Source organism: Equus quagga, chromosome 14, assembly GCF_021613505.1.
Source record: "Equus quagga isolate Etosha38 chromosome 14, UCLA_HA_Equagga_1.0, whole genome shotgun sequence".
NCBI lineage: Eukaryota > Metazoa > Chordata > Mammalia > Perissodactyla > Equidae > Equus > Equus quagga.
This window is the reverse complement of record NC_060280.1, coordinates 85,182,297-85,206,087: the sequence shown is the minus strand read 5'-3', so window position 1 is coordinate 85,206,087 and position 23,791 is coordinate 85,182,297. Positions and strand designations below refer to the sequence as shown.

General features: G+C 41.7%; 1 long non-coding RNA gene across 1 annotated transcript; it reads left to right on the top strand.

Annotated features, from left to right (window-relative positions):
* The first annotated feature begins 4,575 nt into the window (after positions 1–4,575).
* LOC124225733 (uncharacterized) lies at positions 4,576–23,527 on the top strand. Its single transcript, XR_006885086.1, has 5 exons — positions 4,576–4,711; positions 20,909–21,089; positions 21,294–21,355; positions 21,975–22,170; positions 23,300–23,527. It is a non-coding gene; the product is annotated as an uncharacterized LOC124225733 (long non-coding RNA).
* Positions 23,528–23,791: the final 264 nt, after the last annotated feature.

The window sequence follows — 23,791 nt, the reverse complement described above, 5'->3', positions numbered from 1 at the left end:
TGAAACAGTGCCAATAATGAGAGAAGAATATCATTTTTATGAATTGTTGCTGGGACAACTGCATATAGGCATATGCAAAAGAATAAATACACTATATATAAAAATTTACCAGAATGGATCAAAGACCTAAATATAAGAGGTAAAATTATAAAATTCTTAGAAAAAAACATGGGGAAAAATATTCATGCCCTTGGATTTGGCAAAGAATCCTTAGATATAAAACCAAAATAAAAAATAGCAAAAGAAAAAATAGATAACTTGGACTTCAACAAAATTAATAACTTTTGTGCTTCAAAGGACAGCATAAAAAAACTGAAAACATCAATTGGAACTCTTGTGCACTTTTTTTTTTTTTTGAGGAAGATTAGCCCTGAGCTAACATCTGCTGCCAATCCTCCTCTTTTTTCTGAGGAAGACTTGCCCTGAGCTAACATCCGTGCCCACCTTCCTCTACTGTATATGTGGGACACCTACCACAGCATGACTTGCCAAGCAGTGCCATGTCCGCACCCAGGATCCGAACCAGTGAACCCCAGACTGCCAAAGTGGAATGTGCGAACCTAACTGCTGCACCACCAGGCCAGCCCCTCTTGTGCATTCTTGATGGAAATGTAAAATGTTGCAGCTGGAATGGAAAACAGTATGATTGTTCCTCAAAAAAATTATAAACAGACTAACTATATGATCCAGCAATTCCATTTCTGGATGTATACGCAAAAGAATTAATGCAGTGACTTGAACAGATTTTCATACACCCATATTCTTAAGAGCATTATTCTCAATAGCCAAAAGGTGGAAGCAATCTTAGTGACCCTAAATGGAGGAATGGATCAATAAAATGTGATATATACATACAATTAAATATTATCCAGCTTTAAACAATGCTCTTAAAGATACTCAACAAAATGAAGACATGGCCAGAGAAAGATGAACTCTATATGACTCCACTCATAGGTGGAATTTAGTATATTGATAAGGAGATCTGATCGGTGGTTACCAGGGAAAAGGGGGGGTGAGGGGAGGGCACAGAGGGGGAAGTGGTGTACCCACAACATGACTAACAAAAATGTACAACTGAAATCTCACAAGGTTGTAATCTATTATAACATTAATAAAAAAAAAATGAAGACATGGCAAAAGTCAAGAAAATGATGTATGAACGGAATGGAAATATGAAAAAAGAGATAGAAAACATAGAAATCAAAAAGAAATTCTGGAGGTGAAAAGTACATTAACTGAAATGAAAAAATTCACTAGAGGGATTCAAAGGCAGGTTTGAGCAGACAGAAGAAAGAATTAGTGAACTTGAAGATAGGACCATGGAAATTACTGAGTCTAAGGAACAGAAAGAAAAAAGATTGAAGAAAAGTGAACAAAGCATAAGGAACCTGTGGGAGACCATCAAGGGGACCAACATACACATTTTGGAAGTCCCAGAGAAGGAAAAGAGAGAGACAAAGGGAGAGAAAATATTTGAAGAAATAATGGTTGAAAACTTACCAAGTTTGATGAAACACATGAATATAAACATCCAAGAAGCTCAACAAACATCAAGTAGGGTAAACTCAAAGAGACCCACACCAAAACACATTACAATCCAACTGTCAACAGCCAACAAGAAAGAGAGAATCTTGAAAGCAGCAAGAGAAAAACAACTCATCACACACAAAGGATCATCAATAAGCTAGTGAGCAAATTGCTCATCAGAAACGATGGGAGCCAGAAGTCAGTGGGCTGATATAGTCAAAGTGCTAAAAGAAAAAAAACCTAAAAAATTGTCAACCAAGAATCCTATATTGGGCAAAACTGTCCTTCAAAAGTGAGGGAGAGGGGCCAGCTGGTGGCATAGTGGTTAAGTTTGCACACTCCACTTCGGTGGCCCCGGGTTCACAGGTTTGGATCCTGGGTGTGGACCTACACAGTGCTCAGAAAACCATGCTGTGGTGGTGTCCCACATACAAAATAGAGGAAGATTGGCACAGACGTTAGTTCAGCCACAATCTCTCTCAAGCAAAAAGAGGAAGATTGGCAACAGATATTAGCTTAGGGGCAATCTTCCTCACCAAAAAAAAAAAAAAAAAGTGAGGGAGAAATTAAGACATTCTCAGGCAAACAAAGGCTGAGGGGTTTGTTACCACTAGACCTACCCTGCAAGAAATGCTAAAAAGAATCCTACAGGTTTCGGGCTGGCCCTGTGGCCCAGTTGTTAAGTTTGCGCACTCTGCTGCAGCAGCCCTGGGTTTCGCCAGTTCGGATCCTGGGCGTGGACATGGCACCGCTCTTCAGGCCGTGTTGAAGCGGCGTCCCACATGCCACAACTAGAAGGACCCACAACTAAAAATATACAACTATGTACTAGGGGGCTTTGGGGAGAAAAAGGAAAAATTAAAAAATCTTAAAAAAGAATCCTACAGGTTGAAATGAAAGGACACTAGATCATAAAGCGACACAAAGAAATAAAGGTCTCAGTAAATGTAAATGCACAATTATAAAAGCTAGTATTATAACAATTTGTAACTACACTTTTTATTTTCTACATGATTATGAGACTAATTTTTTTTAATTATTAGTGTAAAAGCTAGTAGTGTAACTTTTGTTTTTAATTCCACATGTTGTTTTCTACATAATTTAAGGGACTGATGCATTTTTTTAATTATTAGTTTATATTTTGGGACACAAAATGTATAAAGCTGTAATTTGGGGACAGCAACAACTGAAAGGAGTGAGGATGGAGATTTTGAGGAAAGGAGTTTTTGTATATTATTAAACTGGTATAAATTCAAATTAGAGTATTATAACTTTAGGATTTTAAATGTCATCTCCGTGGTAATCACAATGAAAATAGCTATAGAATATACACAAAAGGGAATGAGATAGGGACTTCAACTTTACTACAAAAAATAACAACACAAAGGAAGACAGTAATGCAGTAAATGCAGGACAAAAAAGCTGTAAGGCATATAGAAGTCAAATAGCAAAATGACAGAAGTAAGTCCCTCTTCATCAGTAAACCTTACAAAGTAAGGAAATTCTGACGTATCTGCAGTGGATGAACCTTGAGGATATTGGCTAAGTGAAATAAGCCAGTCACAAAAGGACAAAGACTGTATGATTCCGCTTATAGGCGGTATCTAGAGTAGTCAGGACCGTAGAGACAGAAAGTAGAATAGGGCTCACGAGGGTGGAGGAAGAAGGAGATGGGGTTTACTGTTTGATGGATGCGGAGTTCCAGACTTGCGAGATGAAGAGCTCTGTGGATGGACAGGTAGTGGTGGCTGCACAGCAATGTAAATGGACACAATACTGTACACTTAAAAATGGTTAAGACTGTAAATTTTATACACATATTTTGCCACAATACAGTTTTAAAAAGAACAAGTCAGTTATTGAGATTTGCTACAACATGGCTATCCCTTAAAATATTTATAAGTGACACGTTAATCACAGAGACCACGTATTATATAACCCATTCACATGAAAGTCCGGAATAGGGAAATCTGTAGAAACAAAGTAGATTAGTGATTGCCTGGGCGGGAGCTGGGAGGAGGAGGATGGAAGCTAGCAGAGTGATAGCTAAATGGGAGAGAAGTTTCTTTTGAGGTGATGGAAATGTTCTAGAATTGCCTGTGGTGATGATTGCATGTATCTGTAAATGTACTGCAACCACTGAATTGTAAACTTTAAAGGGGTCCATCGTGTAACGTGCATTGTATCTCAGTAAAGCTGTTCAAATAAATAAATAAATGCAATAGGAGTTTTGATACATCTGTTAAGCATATTAAGAGTTTCCAGGTACATCCCAAATTTACATAGCCTTTTATTATTTTTTTATATCAGTAAAAATAAGAATCCAGTTGCCTTGGGGCTATCATAGCTTTTTGTTTTTAATTGAGGTTATGATAGTTTCCATCATAGCTGTTTTTGCATTTCACAGTTCTCTTAGGGAAACATTCAAAAACTGATGTAAAATAAATTTCCATCCAGTGTAAAATGTACACCTAAGAGTTTTACTGAACACATCTGGTCGCTTGTGGTTGGCTTGAGAAGAGTCCTGCTCTCGAGGGCTGTGTGTTCAAATTTCTCACCAGAGCCAAGCTCTCTCAAGACCGTGGGATCTTTCTGGAAAGTACCAAGTGTGTGGGAGTGGGGAAGGGACGGGTGGAAGGCTCAAGCTGTCGAGAGTCAAGGATGAAAACGGAGCCAGGCTCTTTATTACGTATGGTGAGGTCATTGATCAGTGTCATTGTAAACAAGGGTCACGGTTCCATGAGCGGCCTCGCAGCGTGATCCCAAGACCCTGACCCCGGTCCGGCCTGACCTGGAAGCTCCTCTTGCTCTGGACAAGGGCTTAGTTCCATCTGGAAACTGACTCCGGAATTCCCTGTACACACTTGTCCCCCAAGTTCAGAAAGAGCTGCAGGGTCCAACCAGGTGTCGAGACCCAGTTCCGTTTACATGCGACTGCCGCTGGCGGGGACAGATTCACGACGGGGGCGGGGCCTTGCGAACTGTCCAATCAGGGGCGCTGCTGAGGCAGGTGGGTGGAGCGACGCATGAGCGGCCTGCACGTCTCTGCTCGCTCCGGGCTGCTCCGGCCTCCCGACTGCCAGGTGACGGTCTGGCGGCGCTCCCGCTGCCCCGCTCGCGCTGCCACCGGCGCCGCCGCGGGAGCCGTAGAGACGACGCCGGGGACGCCGGAAGCCGGGAAATGGTGAGCGTGCGGCCCCGGGGTGAGGACGCGGGAGGAGCGGCTGGTGGAAAGCGGCGGGGCGGGCCCGGCCTCCCGCGGTCCCCTCCGGGCTCTGCGGCCCCGAGTCCGCGGTGGCGCCGCTCGGCCCTCAGGCCCCTCCGGCCGCAGCGTGGGGGGCGGGGCCGGCAGCCGGGCCCCGGGCGTCCTGTGGTCCCTGGGCGCGGCGACTTGGGCCGGAGCGTCTCTGGGCCGCTGTGCGCCCGCAGCCCCGCGTGTCCCAGACGGTGCGGGGCCCGCGGGAGGGTCCGCCGGACAGTCGGGCCTCGGTCTCCGGGGTCCGTGCGCGGAGGGGCTGCGGTCTGTGGGTCCCCAGGGCCTCCTTTCTCCTCGGAGGGGACCCGTTTTCTCCTGAGTTTTCCAAATGTCTGGGGAGCAGGATCTCAAATCCACTACCCTGTCCCCCCAGCTCTTCCAGGACCGACAGTAAATCCCTGAATTTCCAGATCCCTCCCGCACTCCCCTCCCCGATTCACAGCATCGTTATCAACTATTCGTTCTCTGTGGTGCGTTTCAAGCAGACGCAGTATTTTGTTCATCATTTTTCCACAGAGCCATGAATGGCTCTTTTTAAATATTTGTTTTGTGTGTGTGGATATTTTACACGAGAGAAAAGCAGCCTATAACCGCCTGGAACCACGTTGTATGAAATCCTCGTGCGTCTCCCCCAGGATCTCCCTGGGCACAGACATCCTGTGGGAAATCCTCTGGGTGCAGGTTCCTCTTGAGAAATTTTCCTGGGTGATCTGTCCTGTCAGCACTGTCCCCACCTGGTTTGTCAGCCTGAAAAGATTTGTTCACTTCTTTGAGCCTGTTTTTCAATAAATGTAAAATTTGGTCCATCAATAGAGTTTGAAAGACAGTATAAAATATTTTCAAAGACGCAGAAAGAGGTGAATTTCAGAGAAAGTAAAATATTCCAGTATTACTTTGCATTTGTTAAAAATCTTTTCCTTTTTTTCCATCCCTGAGCTTGTGTAGTTCTTTTCTGAGGTTTGTTCTTTCCTGAGCTTGTGTAGTTCGTTTCTGAGGTCTGTTCTTTGCTTTTGGATGTTTTCAAGTGAAACTCTGGGGCTTGGACTTACAACACCTAGAAGTGTTCAAATATGATAAATTGTTTGCAAAACAACTTCTTGCCATGGAAATAGTAATTAACTGACATCTTCATTTTGTGAAAGAACAGATGTTTGTGAGTTTTCTGGTGGAACTAGAAAAGGTGCCTTACGATTTTCTTCCATGCTTTCCACATAAAAACTGGGTTTGAGTGAATTTGCTGGTTCTTCAAACACTGGGTTTGTGTATTTAAAATATCAGATCGTGGGGTGGGCCGGGTGCTGCACCTGTTAAGTTCACACGTTCTGCTTCGGCGGCCGGGGGTTCGCTGGTTCGGATCCTGGTGCGGACATGGCACCGCTTGGCAAGCCATACTGTGGTAGGCGTCCCACGTATAAAGTAGAGGAAGGTGGGCACGGATGTTAGCTCAGGGCCAATCAGCAGAAGGAGGATTGGCAGCAGTTAGCTCAGGGCTAATATTCCTAAAAAAATAAATAAATAAATAAAAATTTAAAAAAATTAAATATCAGATCACCTCCAGTGAGGAGCAGAGCCTGAGGGCAGTGAGTCTAAGCTAAGGCCCCCTTGAGCCTGCAGAGGGAAGGCCTTGCAGGCCCAGTTGTCCTTCCTGGGGAGCCTCCCCCTGCAGGTGTCCTACTGCTCACACGCCCATGGAAGGAGCCTTTATCCTGAGAGGAGCAGCAGAGCCCTGGAAAGCTGGGGGTGCATGTGCTCATGGGGTGGGGAGTCACGCCCTTTCTGAGCTTGTCGCTGTGGTTCCCTTGGGCTTGTTTCTAGACATAACTGGTGTTTTGCATGCACAGTGTAGGTGCACTCAGAGAGTAATATGTTTACACTGAGAAAGTCTGTGAGAGTCAGGAGCTCTGTGTCCTGGATTAGGGCCCATTAATCTGGGGGTCCATTTGGGTCAGAACCTTAAACTGGATCCAGCCAAGTTTCCTCACCGTGAGAATGGAGCCTGAGAGAGGGAGCATGTGCACTGTTCCCTGGGGAGAGGAGGGTGTGTGGGGCTCCCAGAGCTCCTTCCTGTGGCTACTCAGGTGCCCTCCCCTCACTTCTTGGGGAGAGTCTGGACCCTGAGCTTAGGAAGGTGTTTAGCTTTCTAAATGTGGTTTTTCCTTCCTAACTCTGGGGAAACAGGCTGCTTGTCTGATCTGATTCGAATATTCATGTTTTTTTCCTTTGGATTCCTTGGCCAATTGAATACAGGGGCCCTGTCACTGTAGTTTCCCTTAGCATTTTGTAATTTTATTCCCCATGTGAGGATGTAACATTTTTAGTTTCTTCTGCTTTCAAAATGTTACGTTGATTGAGGGATATGATGTGAGTAAGGCAAGAAAATTGTGGAACCAAATAGAATTTTGGTTACATTGAGGCACGAGAACCTCAAGATGTGAGATGGGTGTTTTTAAGTTCTCAGGTGAATTTTCTTTTTTGGTGAGGAAGACTGGCCCTGAGCTAATATCTGTTGCCATTCTTCCTCTTTTTGGTGAGGAAGATTGGCCCTGAGCTAACATCTTTGCCCATCTTCCTCTATTTTGCATGTGGGGTGCTGCCACGTCATGGCTTGATGAGCGGTGTGCAGGTCCACACCTGGGATCCTGCGAACCCTGGACCACCAAAGCGGAGTGCACGAACTTAACTAGTACGCCACTAGGCGGCCCCACGTTTTCCAGTTTTTGATCATTTTGTGTGTGTCCATGTCCCTAGGGAACTTTGACATTTAAAAGGCTGTACTATTCCTAAGGCAAATGAATTCCTATTTTAATGGATGTGAGGAATGTAGTTGAATTTTTATCTTAATTAATATGAGGAAAATTACTCATATTATGTAAATCTTTGAAAATTCTACTACATTTAAGTGGTCCTTAGTTTTTAGGGAGAGATGCTTTTCCTTAGGGGAATGCCGATGGGGGAAGATACACCTTCTCTTTAAGGGCATCGTTCTTGTCTTTGAGGCATTGTGAATGTTTAAAGCAGATGTACAGTGCATGCTCAACAGGCCACGTCCGGCCCTCTTGGAAAAACAAGGTCAGGCCGAATTAGTTTTTAACCAAATGGCTTCCTCAGATACCCCAATATATGCTATTGCTTGTCATTTATTTATCACTTTGGGGGACAAAAAGGATCTATCAGGGGATTACTTCATTGGTGCTGACCAGAAAATTCCAGACTGACCAGTTAAGACTGCGTTCCTGGGGGAGGTTGAAGCCGAAGCTAGGTGAGGTGTTAAGTCTTGGTGGGCTTAGGTCAGGTGACTCCACGTGCAGCCTGTCGTTTCTTTTTAACAGTGGCAGGCCCAAGGAGAAGAGAGCGAGAGCATGAGCAGACCAGGGGCCTCTGCCTTTATTGGGGTCCAAGGGTGGGGTGGCTAGGGTTTCACGGGTTCACTCTTTAATGGCAAACTTATAGGAACAGGAATAAAAGTGCAGGATGGGAAAAGCAGGGTCACTCAAGTCGTTGGTTATCTAGGTCACCCAGGGCTTTCTAAATAGGGAGCTTCTTGGGTGGGGCAGCATGGCTCTTTATCTGGCAGTGTAGCTGCCATCGGATGTCTTTGAAACAGGTGCCTCCACAGTCAAAAGCTTAATGTCAGGCACTTACATTACAATCAAAAAGTGCCGTATTGTCAGGCACTTACGCTGCACACCGTGCCATGCAGGGCCACCTGGGAAAGACACCAGGGTGGTCAGGAGGCAGAAGACCCCGTTGGATAGTGTTTAGGCTACAGACTTTATTGGGGTTTCTCCAGGACAGGCAAAGCACAGCTGAGCGAGCAGTTTAGGACTGGCTGTTTGAATAATTTTGGTGGGCTTTGGGCTATAGGGGTGATCCCTAGTTGCCTGGCTCCTTGCCCTGAGACGATTAAGGAGGGAGGTTATTGCTCCCCGGGGGTGCACAGCCAGAGAAAGGAGGGTGAGGTCCGCTCTGGGCTCTGGATTGGTTTGTTTGCATGTTAAAGACGTGTGCCCAGCTGGGCCCTTTGCTGTCTCTAAAAATCAGCTCCCCCAGGGAAGGGCAGTCTCTCCCCAGCCAGAAAGGTTTTTTAAGATGTCATAACATTACAATATACAGAAAATTAAAAATATTTACAGTACAATCAGTCCTCTTATGTTTTGTCATCATATTAAGGAAAGATTTGGGTGATTATAGTGGAGATTTCTAGAGAGTTAGGCGTAAGTTTCCCTGAACAGCATAGAAAATATTTTATTATGAGAATAAAGGAGGAAGACAAGTAGAAATACAAGGAGTCTGCAGGCCAGCCCGTAGCTAAGCTCCCCATTATATGGCATTAGCCAAAATCAATCTGAAATTCTGGGCGTCTCTAACATTATCTTGGTGGAGTTGTGAAGTGTGTTGGGATGTACTCAGGTCAAGGTGGCGGTTCTGTTGTGGGAGGGTATGAAATGATAAGTTAGTAAAGTATGTGTGATACCAGCTCAACACAAGGTTGACATAAGGGAAGCCATATTGTAGAAAAGAAACCATATTGTAACTTTGAATGACCTGTGACTGACTAACCCAGCTGGAGTTGCACCCTCCAGGAGATCCACCTGCTCTATAGATTTTTATGACCCCAACTTGTGTATGTACCTCCCAGCTGCAATAAGACAGGAACTTTGTTCTTTGAGTTCCTTAGGAATGTGCTGACCCCAAACAGAGAGTCTATGCTGACAGCCATCATCAATGGAGACTGGAAGACTCCGTAACATCAGAGGGTCAACATTCCTAACCCCTCCCCTATAACCCACTGGCCTATATAACTGGTTCAAGATTCTGTGTCCCCTTAACATGGTTCTTTAGGATGCTAGTCCACCATCTTCTGATTTGCCAGCTTCTCTCTTAATAAATGCCCTTTCTCTGCCACCATCTTGCCTCTTGAAGATTGGCTCTTGTCTTGCAGCAAGCAGATCATGCTCCTTTGCTCGGTAACATCTGTAAAGATGAGTGGTGTTTGTGTGTAATTAAAGGGAAGGAGTGGTCATGGCAGTCATGGTGGAAAGCAGGAAGAGATGGGAGAAGGCACTGGGGAGTGAGTGGTCCTCTTACCAGGAGTCAAGGAGTTGACTGATAAGAGGCAGGTGCCTCCTGGGGCTTATGAGTTGTTAGAATGGTGCAGACAGTAGTAAGCTCTGCCAGATTTCCCTTTAGGCCTGGGATTGTAGGGGTGTCCATTTTAGCAGAGAGCCAGGAATATACCAAGATCATGGGCTAAGCAGACAACGAGCTCAGAAACATAGAATCCCTATATTAAAGGAAGAGAAGCAATAGTCCTGTGTCCACTTCATGCCGTAGGAGAGGCAGTCCATAAGGTCACTGGGGAGGAGGTTTTAGTATTAAGATGAAGTTGTCTCCAGCACAGGTGGTGAAGACATCTCCAAAGGTGAACCTTGGGCTGAGGTGATGTCGTCTGAGGCGACGTCCTCTCCAGCAGTTACTTCCTGGGCTGGGGTGATGTCATCTGGGATGTGGGACTGGAGTATCCCTTCAAAGTGGGTACCTACCCCAGTAGATTTGGGTCTTGGTGTTTGCCATGTTTGGTTGAAACCATGGCTTACTTGCAGGCTTTTTGGCCTTCAGACTGTAAACCAGTGAAAGCACCCAGACCAGGAGTAGTTAGTCAGCAGAATGGTATGCAGCTGCACCTGACGGGGCTTCTTGTTTTGTTGTGAAGTCTAGGCTCAGATGGTTCCTGTATCAAAGGAATAACTGTCTGACCCGTGGACAGTTTATGGTGGATGGGTCCCAGGAGAGAGTGAGCCCTGGATCTGACCTCTAGCCTTATGGGATGGGGGCAAGACTGAAAACTTGGAAGGATGGGTTAAGGCCAGGTAGAGAAGGTCTGGCTCTGGGTTATTTAGTTTGCTTCTCAAAGGCTTGCTTCAAGTTGGACCCTTTGCTATCTCCAGAACTGGCGAGCCCAGGGGCAGTCTCCCCAGCCAAAAAGATTTTGTAAGCTGTCAATCATAATATACAGAAATTCAAAAATATTTACAAAAACAAAACCATTATACAAAACCTCTTTAGTGAAGGGGTAATTCTCCTCAGTGCTTCTCCTTTGAACAGCTGGATTTGGCCTGTTCTTCAGTCTGGAAGAATGAACGACACCTCACAGTGGATTGCCACAACCTGGAGGCTGTGGTCACACCAAATAAGCCCCGTACCCAGTCCCCAACATCATGGAAATTACTGACTCCACCCAATCAGCAACTGGTAAACACTCTACCCCTGCTCTCACAGATTCGGCTAAGTCTGTTCTGTCCAGTCCTGTGTCCACAGCCTCTCAGCTGCATTGGGCCTTCCCCTCTGAAGGGACGTGGTGCCCCTTTACTGGGTTACCCTCAGGGAACCTCACCACCATTGCCAGTGCACACAGCCTCTGCAGGCAGGGTCTGAACTGCATTGCCCTTGCTCCAGGAGCACAGGGATGACATTACATTAACGACATCGTCTTCTGAGGAAGTTCATTTCATATTCAGGACATACAAGTATTGAACAGAGGAGCTCACAAAAAGCAGATGGGCCATAACCCACACATAAAGGGAGATGCCTGACACCTTGGTTAATTTCCTCAAACTTATTTGATAAACAAGGGGCCACTCTGTCCCTGACACCATGAAGAAATAGCTGTTGTCCCTCTCAGCACCCACAAGGTTGGCTAGATTATTTTGGTCTTCTGGAGATAACATATTCCTTGCTTTTACTTAAGCCCATTTATGCTGTTACTTGCAAATTGGCCCACCTTGAAGGCACTCCTATCACAGAAAGCTCTAGACTGTGTTTAAATTGCATTCAACAGGGACTCTGGCTAGTGCCCTCGGTGTCTCCTTCAGTATAGAGGCCTCAGACCTTCCAGCGTGCCTCCTGGAGTTCCCATGATGGCCTTAAGTTGTCCGTGGGCTTCTGATGCAAGACCCTGCCCTCCTCAGCCCACACTATATGTCATTAGAGCTGCAATTACCACCAAGTACTGGGCTCTCCTGTAAATAGGGGTTCTCCTGGGCCCTGAGCATGTCACCCTCCCCCCCAGCTGCCCATTATGACTCAGGACCTGGAAACAGCACCCCAGGAGCTCAGCACGGCTACCAAGACCTTGCAGTCATTGCTAGATTCTGTGGTAAGACTTGGAGCCAAACCTGCACCCTCCAGCATATCCCACCTGCAGGAGGAGGTGGCCTCTCCTCCCCCCAGTCCCCTGCCAAATGCCATGGTGCTAACGGAGGTCACTCCTCTCCCAGACCCCTTGGCTCCCTGAGGAGTCCCTTGGGTTTAACTGAGTGAGCAGCAGTGGAGAGTTCATGGACTTCAGGTGACATCGTCACAATCTTACATGATGGAGCTCAGGACAAGTCATTGCTTTTCATCCCTTAATCGGGGACATCCTTGATGAAGGATGGGACCCAGGTTGGACAACTGAGCAAACATCGGGCAGTCATCTGAGATCTGAGCTATGACCAACAGTTAGCTCCATCTGTACATGGAAAACTGGACATCCACATGCAAAAAAAAAAAAAAAGAATCTAGACCTAGACCTTACACATTTCACAAAAATCAACTCATCTGTACATATCTTAGAGAAAGACTCTTAGGTCTGTCTCTGAGAGTTCCCCTTTGTGGTAAAAGGACTCTGAGAATCTCTTGCCTGACAGGTACCCAAGATAGAAATAAAAGGAACACTTATCTCCACATATGCTAAATCCACAGTACAAGGCCTCACCAGGACACTCCTTATCCAAGTCAAACTTGCAGCCACTACTGTTAGGAACCAAGGCACTCTTTCCCTTCTCAGTTATATGGTGCTGGGCTCGTGTCATCAAATGGATGTACCATGGATTGCTTATCCATTCGCCTATTGGAGGATATCTTGGTTAACTAGGTTTTGGCAATTATTGATAAAATCCCTGTAAACATGCAGCTTTTTGTGTGAATATAAGCTTTCAACTTATTTGGGTAAAGAGTGTGATTGCTAGATTTTGTGGTAAGAGTACGTTTAGTTTTTTTAAAAAACTACCTGGCTTCCAAAGAAGGCACAGCATTCTCCATTCCCACCAGCAGTTATTGAGGATTCCTCTTGCTCCAGATCGTTGCCATCGTTTGATGTTCTTAGTGTTTTGAAATTTTAGCTATTCCACTAAGAGTGTAGTGGTTACCTCCTTGTTTTATTTGCAATTCCCTGATGACCTATTATGATGAGCATCTTTTCATGTGCTTATTTCCCATCTGTATATTTCCTTTGGCAAGTTGTGTGTTCACATCTTTAGCTCATTTTTACTTAGGTTCTTCTTGTTGTTGAGTTTTAAGAGTTTTCTCCCAGGCTACAGTTTGTCTTTTCAATCTCTGTACACTGTCTTCTGCAGAGCAGCAATTTTTTGTTTCAGTGAAGTCAAACTTACCATTCTTTTCTTTCATGAATCTTGCTTTTCGTATTGTATCTAGATTTCCTCCTATGTTATTTCCTAGAAGTTTGATAGTTTTGTATTACATTTTAGATCTGTGTTCCATTTTGAGTTAATTTTTGTGAAATGTGTAAGGTCTGTGTCTAGATTGTTTTTGTTTTTTGGCATGTGGATGTCCAGTTTTCCAGCACTATTTGTTGAAAAGACTCTTTTTCTCCATTGAATTGCCTTTGGTCCTTTGTCAGAGATCAGTTGACTAAATTTCTGTGGCTCTATAGGAAATCATTGACTTCTGTATATTACCATTGTATCTTTCAACCTGTCTATACTTTTATTAGTTCTAGGAATTTTCTTTGTGTGGGTTCTTTGAAATTTTCTTCATAGACAATCATCGTATACAGTAAAGACAGTTTTATTTCTTACTTTCCATTATGTATACTGTTTCTTTCTTTTTCTTGTCTTATTTAATTAACTATGACTTTTTGTACTAGGAATTGATCTCACAGGAAAATATCTAGTTTTTCATCATTAAGTATGATTTTAGCTGCAGATTTCTTGTAGATGTTCTTTCCCAAGAAGAGGAGGTTCCCTTCTTTTCTTAGTATCATAAATGGATGTTGGGTTTGGTCAAATGCTTTTTCATTTTCATTTACGGGCATACCTTGGAGATATTGTGGGTTCAGTTCCAGACCACTGCAATAAAGCAAGTGACATGAATTTTTTGGTCTCCCAGTGCATATAAAAGTTGTGTTTATACTATGTTGCAGTCTTTTAAGTGTGCAGTAGCATTATGTCTAAAAAATAACGTATATGCCTTAATTAAAAAATTTTTTGTTGCTAAAACGTGCCGACCATCATCTGAGCCTTCACTGAGTCATAATCTTTGATGGAGGGTCTTGTAAAAAGTGCAAAATATGTGAAGCACATTAAAGTGAGGTACGCCTGTACCTTCCTTTGATTTCTGGGATTAATAATTTCTGTCTTCCCTCTTTTTTTCTTGCTTTTCTTGGTTATCTTGATGTTTATCAATTTTATTAATCTTTTCAAAGAACCAGCTTTTGGTTTTGTTAATTTTCTCTATTGATTTCCCACAATTGCATTGATTTCTTTTCTAATTTTTATTATTTCTTTTCTTGTACTTTGGGTTTAATTCACTTTTCCTTTTGTAATTTCCTAAGGTAGATATTTACATATTGATTATCAGTCTTTCTTCTTTTCTTTTGTATGCATTCAGTAGTATAAATTTCCCTCTGGACGCTGTTCTTGCTGTATCCCACAAACTCTGATAAATTGTATTTTCACTTCAAAATAATTTTTTATTGCTCTTAAGACTTCTTTTATTCATGTATTATTTAGAAGTGTGGTGTTTAATCTCCAATATTTGGAGGTTCCCCAACTTCTGTTATTGATTTCTAGATTAATACCATTTTGCTCTGAGAGTATATTTTTTATGATTTCTATACTTTCAAATCTGTTAAGGTGTGTTTTAGGTACCAGAATGTTTCCTGTGACCTGGAGAAGAATGTGTGTTCTGCTGCTGTTACATGAAGTATTTCAAATGGATTTCAATTAAATCTAGTTGTTTGGTGATGCTATTCAATTCAAATATGTCCTTCCTGATTTTCTGCCTGCTGGAACTCTTATTAATTCCTAACAGGGAGGTGTCGAAGTCACCAATTATGATAGTGGGTTCATATATTTCTCCCTTAGTCATATCAATTTTGCCTCATGGATTTTGCCACACAGTTGTTATGTACATACACATGAAGAATTGCTGTGTCTTCTTGGACTCTTCACCCCTCATCATTATTGTAATGTCGCTCTTTATCCCTGCAAGTTTTCCTTGCTCTGAAGTCTGCTTTGTCTGAAGTTAATATAGCGATGCCAGCTTTCCTTTGTTTAGTGTTAGCATGGTATTTCTTTCTCCATCCTTTTGTCTGTGTGTTTATATTTAAAGTGTGTTTCTTGTGAATAACATATAATTAGATATCTTTTTATCTGCTGTGACAGTTTCTTTCACTTGTGTTTAGAGCATTGACTTTTAAAGTGATTATTGATATAGTTGGATTAATAGCTCCCATAATTTTTTGTTTTTTCTATTTGTTGCCCTTGTTCTTTGTTTCTTTTTTGTCTTCTACCTTTTGTCTGCCTTTTCTGGCTTTAATTGAGCATTTTGCCTGATTCCATTTTTCTCCTTTCTTAGTATATCAGTTACACATTTTTAAAACTTTTTGAGTGGTTGCCCTTGATTTTGCAGTAGATGTTTACTGCTAACCTGAGTCCTCTCTCAGGTAGCACTGTACCACTTCACTGGACGTGCAGGTACCTCATAACAAAGCGCTGCAATTCCTCCTTTCCTGTCCCTTGTAACATTGCCGTCATTCATTTCACTTATCCAAAAGTTATAATTACTGAATATGTTGTTACTATTATTATTTTGAACAAACTGTTACATGTCAGGTTAATTAAGAAGAAGAAGAAGAAGTGATTTTATTTTACCATCATGCATTCCTTCTGTAGTGCTGTACCTTTTCTTACCATTTTCTTCCTTTCTCATGAATTTCTTTAAACATTTCTTGCAGAGCAGGGTACCATGACAGATTCTCTCCATTTTTGTTTGTCTCAGAAAATCTTTATTTCTCCATCAGTTTTGAAGGCTAATTTTTGCTCAATACAGGATTCTAGTTGGGTGGCTTTTTTTCTTTCAACACTTTATTTCACAAAGCTCCCTTCTTGCATGTGTGGTTTATGAAAAGAGGCCCAATTTAATTCTTATCCTTGTTGCTCTATAAATAAGATGTTTTTCTTCTCTGGCTTCTTTCACTATATTTTTTGTCTTTGATTTTTCTCCATTTTGAATATGATATACATGGTTGTGCATTTCTTGGTATTTATCCTTCTTAGTGTTCTCTCAGCTTCTTGAATCTGTGCTTTTGGTGTATTTCATTAATTTTAGGAAAATCTCAGTCACTATTGCTTGACTCATTTTTTTTTCCTGTTCCTTCCTTTTTTACTTATTCTTTAGGTATTCCCATTATGTATATGTTACGCTTTTTGTAATTGTCCCACAGTTCTTGGATATTCTGTTTTGTCATTTTTGTTCTTTTTTTTAGTCTGTGCTTTTCAGATTGGAAGGTTCTGTTGATACTTCTTTAAGCTCCCTGATTCTTTTCTCAGGCATTTCCAGTGCATTGTTGCGCCCCTCAAAGTCATTCTTCATTTCTGTTACAATGTTTTTCTTTCATTCCTTTATGATTTTTTTCTTATTGTTCCATCTCTGCTTACATTACCCATCTCTTCCTGCGTGTTGTCCACTCTTTCCATTAGAGCCCTTAGCATATCAATCATGGTTACTTTCAGTGTCTGGTCTGGTAATTCTTAGCATGTGTGTGGTGTCATCCATCTCTACATCTTGCCTGGGGTTCATCTGCCTCTGCTAAGTGACCATAATGGTTATAGAAAAGATAACATGGTATATACATTGCAGTACTTTGTTTAATTGTTTGGTTGGTAGGACTTGCAGGTCTCTACATATCAATATATGCCACCCTTGGTATTTCTAAAGGTGCATGTGATGATGTAACCAATTCTTTCCAAATGGACACTTGGCTTGTTACCAATTTTTGCTGCCAAAACTGTGAATTAAAACTCAGACTGCCATGTTATGGGGCAAACAAAGATATACAAATCATGTTCTTCTCCAAATTTAGTTAATTCTTTAAATTTTTATCACCAAGTATATTCAGAAAAGAATGTAGAAAATAGTTTTTGACAGTATTTAATAATAACTGTAGGGGCTGGCCCCATGGCTGAGTGGTTAAGTTCACGTACTCTGCTTCAGCAGCCCAGGGTTTCACCGATTCGGATCCTGGGCGCGAACATGGCACTGCTCATCAGGCCACGGTGAGGTGGCATCCAACATGCCACAACAAGAAGGACCCACAACTAAAATATACAGCTATATACTGGGGGTATCTGGGGAGAAAAAAGCAGGAAAAAAAAAAGATTGGTAACGGTTGTTAGTTCAGGTGCCAATCTTTAAAAAAGAAAAAATAATAATAACTATAAATATCCTTGGAATAGTTATCAAAATTCATAAGCGAGAGGCTGGCCCCGTGGCAGAGTGGTTAAAGTTACACGCTCTCCACTTTGACAGCACAGGGTTTGCAGGTTCAGAACCCAGGTGCAGACCTACTCCACTCATCAGCCGTGCTGTGGAAGCATCCCACATACAAAGCAGAGGAAAATTGGCATGGATGTTAGCTCAAGGTGAATCTTCCTCACACACACACATACACACACACACACTCACACTAAGTTCATAAATGGGCCTTGGGTAGTTGTTAGAATCTCCTTATGTTCCCTTCTCTGACTCATCTCCATCTTGCCCTTTTGATGATCAGTGTCCTGGTTCTGTGGTTATTCTTCATACCTTTAGCATCTTTTATTTTTCACTAAGTAATATTTTTTTAGTTTTGCCTCCTTTGAACTTTGCATAAAAGAGTATTAATGAAATTACATTGAAAAGATTTTTCAGTGGTTTCTTTGCCTTGGTATGTTTCACACATGCTAGTACCTGAGACTGTGGGGCATCCAGTTTACTCCCCATTTCAGTGCTTTTGGTGTTTGTGCTTTTTCAAGTTTATTTTTTACTCTAGTGAAAAATACTGCTCCTGTCATGCTTATATCAGTCTCCAAGTGCAGGTCCACAATAACTTTTCTGACATTGGAGAAAAATTGCTGCGCTGTAGATTGTGGTCAAGTTCAAATTTACAGAAAATGGCAATGCACTGTATCAGCTGACCCTTCCTACGTTTGGGCATAACTGTTTATTTGTTTACTATGATCAGCACTTGAGAGTATCAGATAGACTGATTTTTGTCCTAATCAGCATGTGGTGGAATCTACTTAATGTTTTATTTGGATATTTCCTCATTACTGAGGAAATGGACCTGTTTTCATATATGGTGTTTCACCTTCTGTTAAATATATTTTGGTTATTTTCCCATTTTTTCCATCACATGTGCATTCATTTTTCCTCTGTACGCTAATCCTTTTATATTGCCTGTGTTGCAGATATTTTTCTCCCACTTTACTGTTTAACTCTCTTAATTTTAATGTATTTGAAGTTGTCAATCTCTTCCTTTATGGCTCTCTCTTTTTCCTGTATGAGAAAATTCTCCCTATAGTTGCATCAAAAATACAATTGCCCTACTTCTGAAAGTGTTCTAGTTTTATCTTTCACATTTAAATCTACAGTAAATTTATTATTGTCCTTGGACTAGAGAGGAATACAATGCATTTTCCGATTAGAAAACAGTTTGTCCCTGCACCACATATATATTCAAGTGTTTATGATGTCTGCCACTGGTCTGCACTGCCCGCTCTGTCCCTGACCAGCTTTCCATATACTTGCTGGCCTGCGGAAGACTCTTGCTTTCCCTCGGTCTGTTTGTTAGCTTTCTGCTAATCCTATGCTGACTGGAATAGTATACTTAGAAAGTCTTTGATGCATGTTAGGCAAGTCTTTATTACCTTGTTCTTCAGAAGACTGACCATTGTTCTACCACTTTGGAGAAGTGCTTTTTGTTGACTCCTAAAAAGTCTGTTTGGGGATTTATGAAATTTTATAAAGATATAATTTGGGATCAATGACATTGAGTTCTTTTTAAGAACATGTGCCCTTTTTCCACTTATTTCATTCTGCTTTGACATTACCAAATTTTTTTTTCAGTTTTTGTATTAGGATAGTTAATCATCCTTCATTAGTCTATTTAGTACGTAGTTCGATTGGGCTGAAACTAGATGAAAGCTTCTAAATGTTCTCTCTTAGTGTAATCACGTAAGGTGAGCTCAGTTTCCCAAGCAAAAGTTGTGACAACACTTGTGTCATATTTTCTACCATGGAAGTTCATTAGAGATTCAGTGTGCAGAGTGTTTTCTGAGGTCTGATTATGTAGGCACTCTCTCCTGTAACAAAAGTCCAGACTCAGAAGGAGAACAAGAGTTCAGGATGTACCATATTGTTTCCATAAACAGTTTAAGCACACGGAACCACTCCTACCCGTTAGGTTGGTGGGATCTTTCCCAAATTCGGATACCTTTGAAGGATGAACTTAGTGAGCAAGCATTTCTAAGGATCAGCAGTCTCAGGCCTGCTAATGTTCATTTTCTTCTGCACACAAGGTAGTAGGACTTGGTTATGAGCAAGCGCTACAGAGCCACTCTACAAAGAGTAATTAGGGCTGGCCCCAGCAGTTCGTTTTACACCCTGGGCCCACAAGAGAGGTGTTCCACTTCTGCTGTTGCTTTACTGAATGGGTAAATTCTAGCACCAAAGTTGCTGTCTGGGAGCCTTTTCTGTCCCTTGCACATGGACATCAGTTGGTTAATGATCTTTTTTCAGAGACCAGTGGCTAGAGGGATTATTCAGCTTAAGATTTCCTAGTTAGGGGTTGGGTGTCATGTTCCTGTGCCCCACATGAGAGCACAGAAATGAGAGAAGCGCGAAGGCAGCCTCTAGAGTGGCTTGTTGGAAATCACTTCCTCTGAAATTGGAAAAAGGAGATTTTACTTTTTTTGGAGGACAGCACTGCTGAACCCTTCGTGTATTTTATAATGATGGGCATATTCACCATCAAACCATTGTGGACTTCGGTGAACTCACTTGCAAACTGCAACTCTTATCCGGTTCCTTAAGATCAGCAAGGCCCAGGGTCCACTGTTACAGTTCTGTTGGAAAGAGCTTTTCTGTCATCCTGTCGTCTCAGTATGTGTGTGTATGTGTGTTAACAATTGATAGGAAGCAGCCCTAAGGCCTGTGAGTGTATGCCTTCTTCCTCATGCCTGAGCTCTAACTTCTGATTAAATTGCCAGGTCCATGAAATGGGACAGTTGGGACGAATGTTGTGGTAAATATTAAAGAAACAAGTTAAAGTTAATAATTCTCCACAAGAATATGTTTATTCATCTTGCTGGAACTGAATCTTTATAGTGACCTGAAGTATTTCAGGAAGGTATGGCCAGCTGGACCTTGTTGAAGTTGGATTTCCATAAGCCTCCTGGCTTCTCATGTTTGGTGATGGGAATAAAAGAAAAAGCTTGCAGTTTGTCGGTGTGTTTTATTCATTAAAACTTTATCCAGATTTGACCATGTGTCTTGTGGCATGCTGAGTGATATGCTGGATGAGAAGGAAGGAGATAAAAGTGTTTTTCTCACAAGGAATTGACGGTCTTAAAATGGAAACTCTTTTTATTTTTATAGCATTATGGTCATGTGCCACATAATGGCACTTTGGTCAACAACAGACCTCATATATGACTGTGGTCTCATGAGATAAGTACTATATCTTATCTTACCTAGGTGTGTAGTAGGCTATACCATCTAGCTTTGTGTAAGTACACTCTATGAAGTTCACACAATGATGAAATGGCCTAACGCGTTTCTCAGAATGTATCCCTGTTGTTAAGTGACATATGACTTTCATTTCTTCAAGGTGTTCTCAACTGCCATTAGAAAGCAATAAGACTCGAAGCGATCAGAGTTAAACTGTGGAAATAATTTCTATGTGCTCCTGAGACTTACGTTTATGAGGAATTGAGTGTGTACAGAGAGTAAGAGTTTTGACAAACCAAGTCATAGAATAAGTGTTTTGAGGTCATATATGAACTTCTTATGATTTACGTATAGATCCCCAGTGCTGTCAGTCTCATCCATTCTCTACACATATGTGGGATGGTGTAGGACCCAGTGGCCTTTGAAGATGTGGCTGTGAAGTTCACTCTGGAGGAGTGGACTCTGCTGAATCCTTTGCAGAAGAAACTCTGCAGAGATGTGATGCAGGAAACCTTCAGGAACCTGGCCTCAGTGGGTAAGAATAAAGACATTCCTTCACTTAGTCAATTAGAAAACAGGTATTTCTTGCTTATCAACACTGTCATAAGATGTGGAAGGTGGAAAGGGACTAGTTTCATAAATAAAGCAGGCATGGTCACAGCTCATCATGGACCTAGAATCTATTAATTTTTCTGTAATTTCTAATAATCATAGTGATTTTTCTGGGTCTGCATTTTAGGAAAAAAAATGGGAATATCGTGACATTGAAGATCAATCCAAAAACCAGGGGAGAAATTTAAGGTGAGTTGGCCTCACAAGAGGAAGCAGCGTCCCACAGGGAGTGTGAGTTTATCATGAAATTTTTTTAAAGATTTTATTTTTCCTTTTTCCCCCAAGCCCCTGGCACATAGTTGCATATTTTTAGTTATGGGTCCTTCTAGTTGTGGCATGTGGGACTCTGCCTCAGCATGGCTTGACGAGCGGTGCCATGTCCAAGCCCAGGATCTGAACCAGCGAAACCCTGGGCCGCCGAAGCGGATCACGCAAACTTAACCACTCGGCCACGGGGCCGGCCCTGAAATTTTTTTAAAAAGCAAAATAAATGAGCCCAGCTTCTAATAAACTTATTTCTAGAAAATTTTCACCAAAAATGTTTTCTTAAATATGACAGATGTTCAGTGTTTACAAAATAGCTTACTTGGAAACAGTATTTTAAAGCCCACAGATGACTGTTGGTGTTTTGAAAATAACTGTGGTCAAGCCTTCTTGCAGCACGTTCAGTCTGTTCACTTTCAAACAATTCAGACAAGGCAGAAAACATAAACTTCCCCTGAAAATGATAAAGGTGTAATTCTAATACCTATTAATAAATGTAAACTCATTAACAGACCATTCATAATGTGCTTCTCATTTTTTATAGAAGTTCTATGGGAGAGAGATTCTGTGAAAGTAAAGAAGGTAGTGTGGAGAAACCATCAGCCAGATTCTAAATCTTAATCTAAACAAGAAACCTCCTGTTGCAGTAAAATCATGCGAATGCAGTGTGTGTGGAAAAGTCTTCGTGTGTCATTCGTCCCTTAATAGGCACCTCAGATTTCACACCCAACACAAACCATGTGAGTATCAGGGATATGGAGAGAAGCCATATAAATGTAAAGAATGTGGAACAGCCTTCTGTTATCTCCAGTCTTTTCAAAAACATGAAAGAAATCACAATGGAGAGAAACCCTTTACATGTAATAAATGTGGGAAAGCTTTCAGTTATCGCCAGTCTCTTCAAAGACATGAAAGGACTCACCCTGAGAATCCTTATGAATGTAAAAGATGTAGGAAAATCTTTAGTTCATTTCTAGATTTGCAGAAACATGAAAGAATTCACACTGGTGAGAAACCCTATGCATGCAAGGTATGTGGGAAAACTTTCATTTACATCACAAGTATTCGAACACACATGATATTGCACATAGGAGATGGACCTTATAAATGTAAAGAATGTGGGAAAGCCTTCAATAATCCCAATACATTTCGAATACATGAAAGAACTCACACTGGAGAGAAACCCTATGAATGTAAGGAATGTGGGAAAGCCTTTGTTTATCACACAGTCTTTCAAGGACACATGCGAGTGCACACTGGAGAGAAACCCTATAAATGTAAACAATGTGGGATAGCCTTCAGTCGTCCCAATACATTTCAAATCCCTGGAAGAACTCACACTGGAGAGAGACCTCTTAAATGTAAGCATTGTGGGAAAGCTTTTAATTGGCCCTCATCCTTAAAAAGCCATGTGATGAGAAAGCACACTGGACAGAAACCCTATAAATGTGAAAAATAGGGGAAAGTTTTCCGTTTTAACAAATACTTTCAAAGTCATGTGAAAACTCCCAATGGAGAGAAATCCTCTAAATGTAAGTAACATGGGAAAGCCTGATGCAAGTTAATTCATATATAATAAGGCATAAGTTTCAGAACAAGAAAGAAATGCAAGATTATGTTAACCTTAAGCAAATAGCCATTTATTTCTCCAGCAAAAATAGGTTTATTCGGGATGGCAAAGCATTGCAAATCAGGGTCCACAACCATGGTGAACCACGTGCAAGTAATGAACAATAAGGGGAAGAGAAACTCATGTATAGAGGGGAAGAGGACGTTGGGAGGGCTGTTATAAACAGAGTCTGTTGGAGGAGACGAGGAGTTCAAAGTGTGGTGGCATTTCGTTGGCTGATTGTGGCCGTCTCTCATCAGCTGAGCTGTCGCTGGAGGAGAAGAGGAAGCTTTTCTTCTTCCTGTTGGGTCTGCAGTCATTCTAGGACATAAGAGCTCCCTCTTCTGGCCTCCTGACCACATTTTAGATGAGTTTTCTGTTTACTAATTTTCACAATTATAAATATATTGTCTTTATCACTGCCTCATTCTTAAAGTGGACCTGTGGATTATGGATTTATACTTCATAGTTTTGCAAATAAACATTGAGGTGAGATAATTCTGTAGGTATGTACTCTTTAAGCATTTATACATAAATTTAATATGTAGTGTTTTTTTCTCTTAAATCAGTTAATAAAATTTTTGTCTTTCCATTTTTAAGTCTGTTGAATCCATGGGTGAACTAGAGTATATCTAATATGCCAGTGGATTTAATTTTCTATAATTTTATGTTATTTTATTTTATTTTATTTTAAAGATTGGCACCTGGGCTAACAACTGTTGCCAATCTTTTTTTTTTTTCTTTTTTCTGCT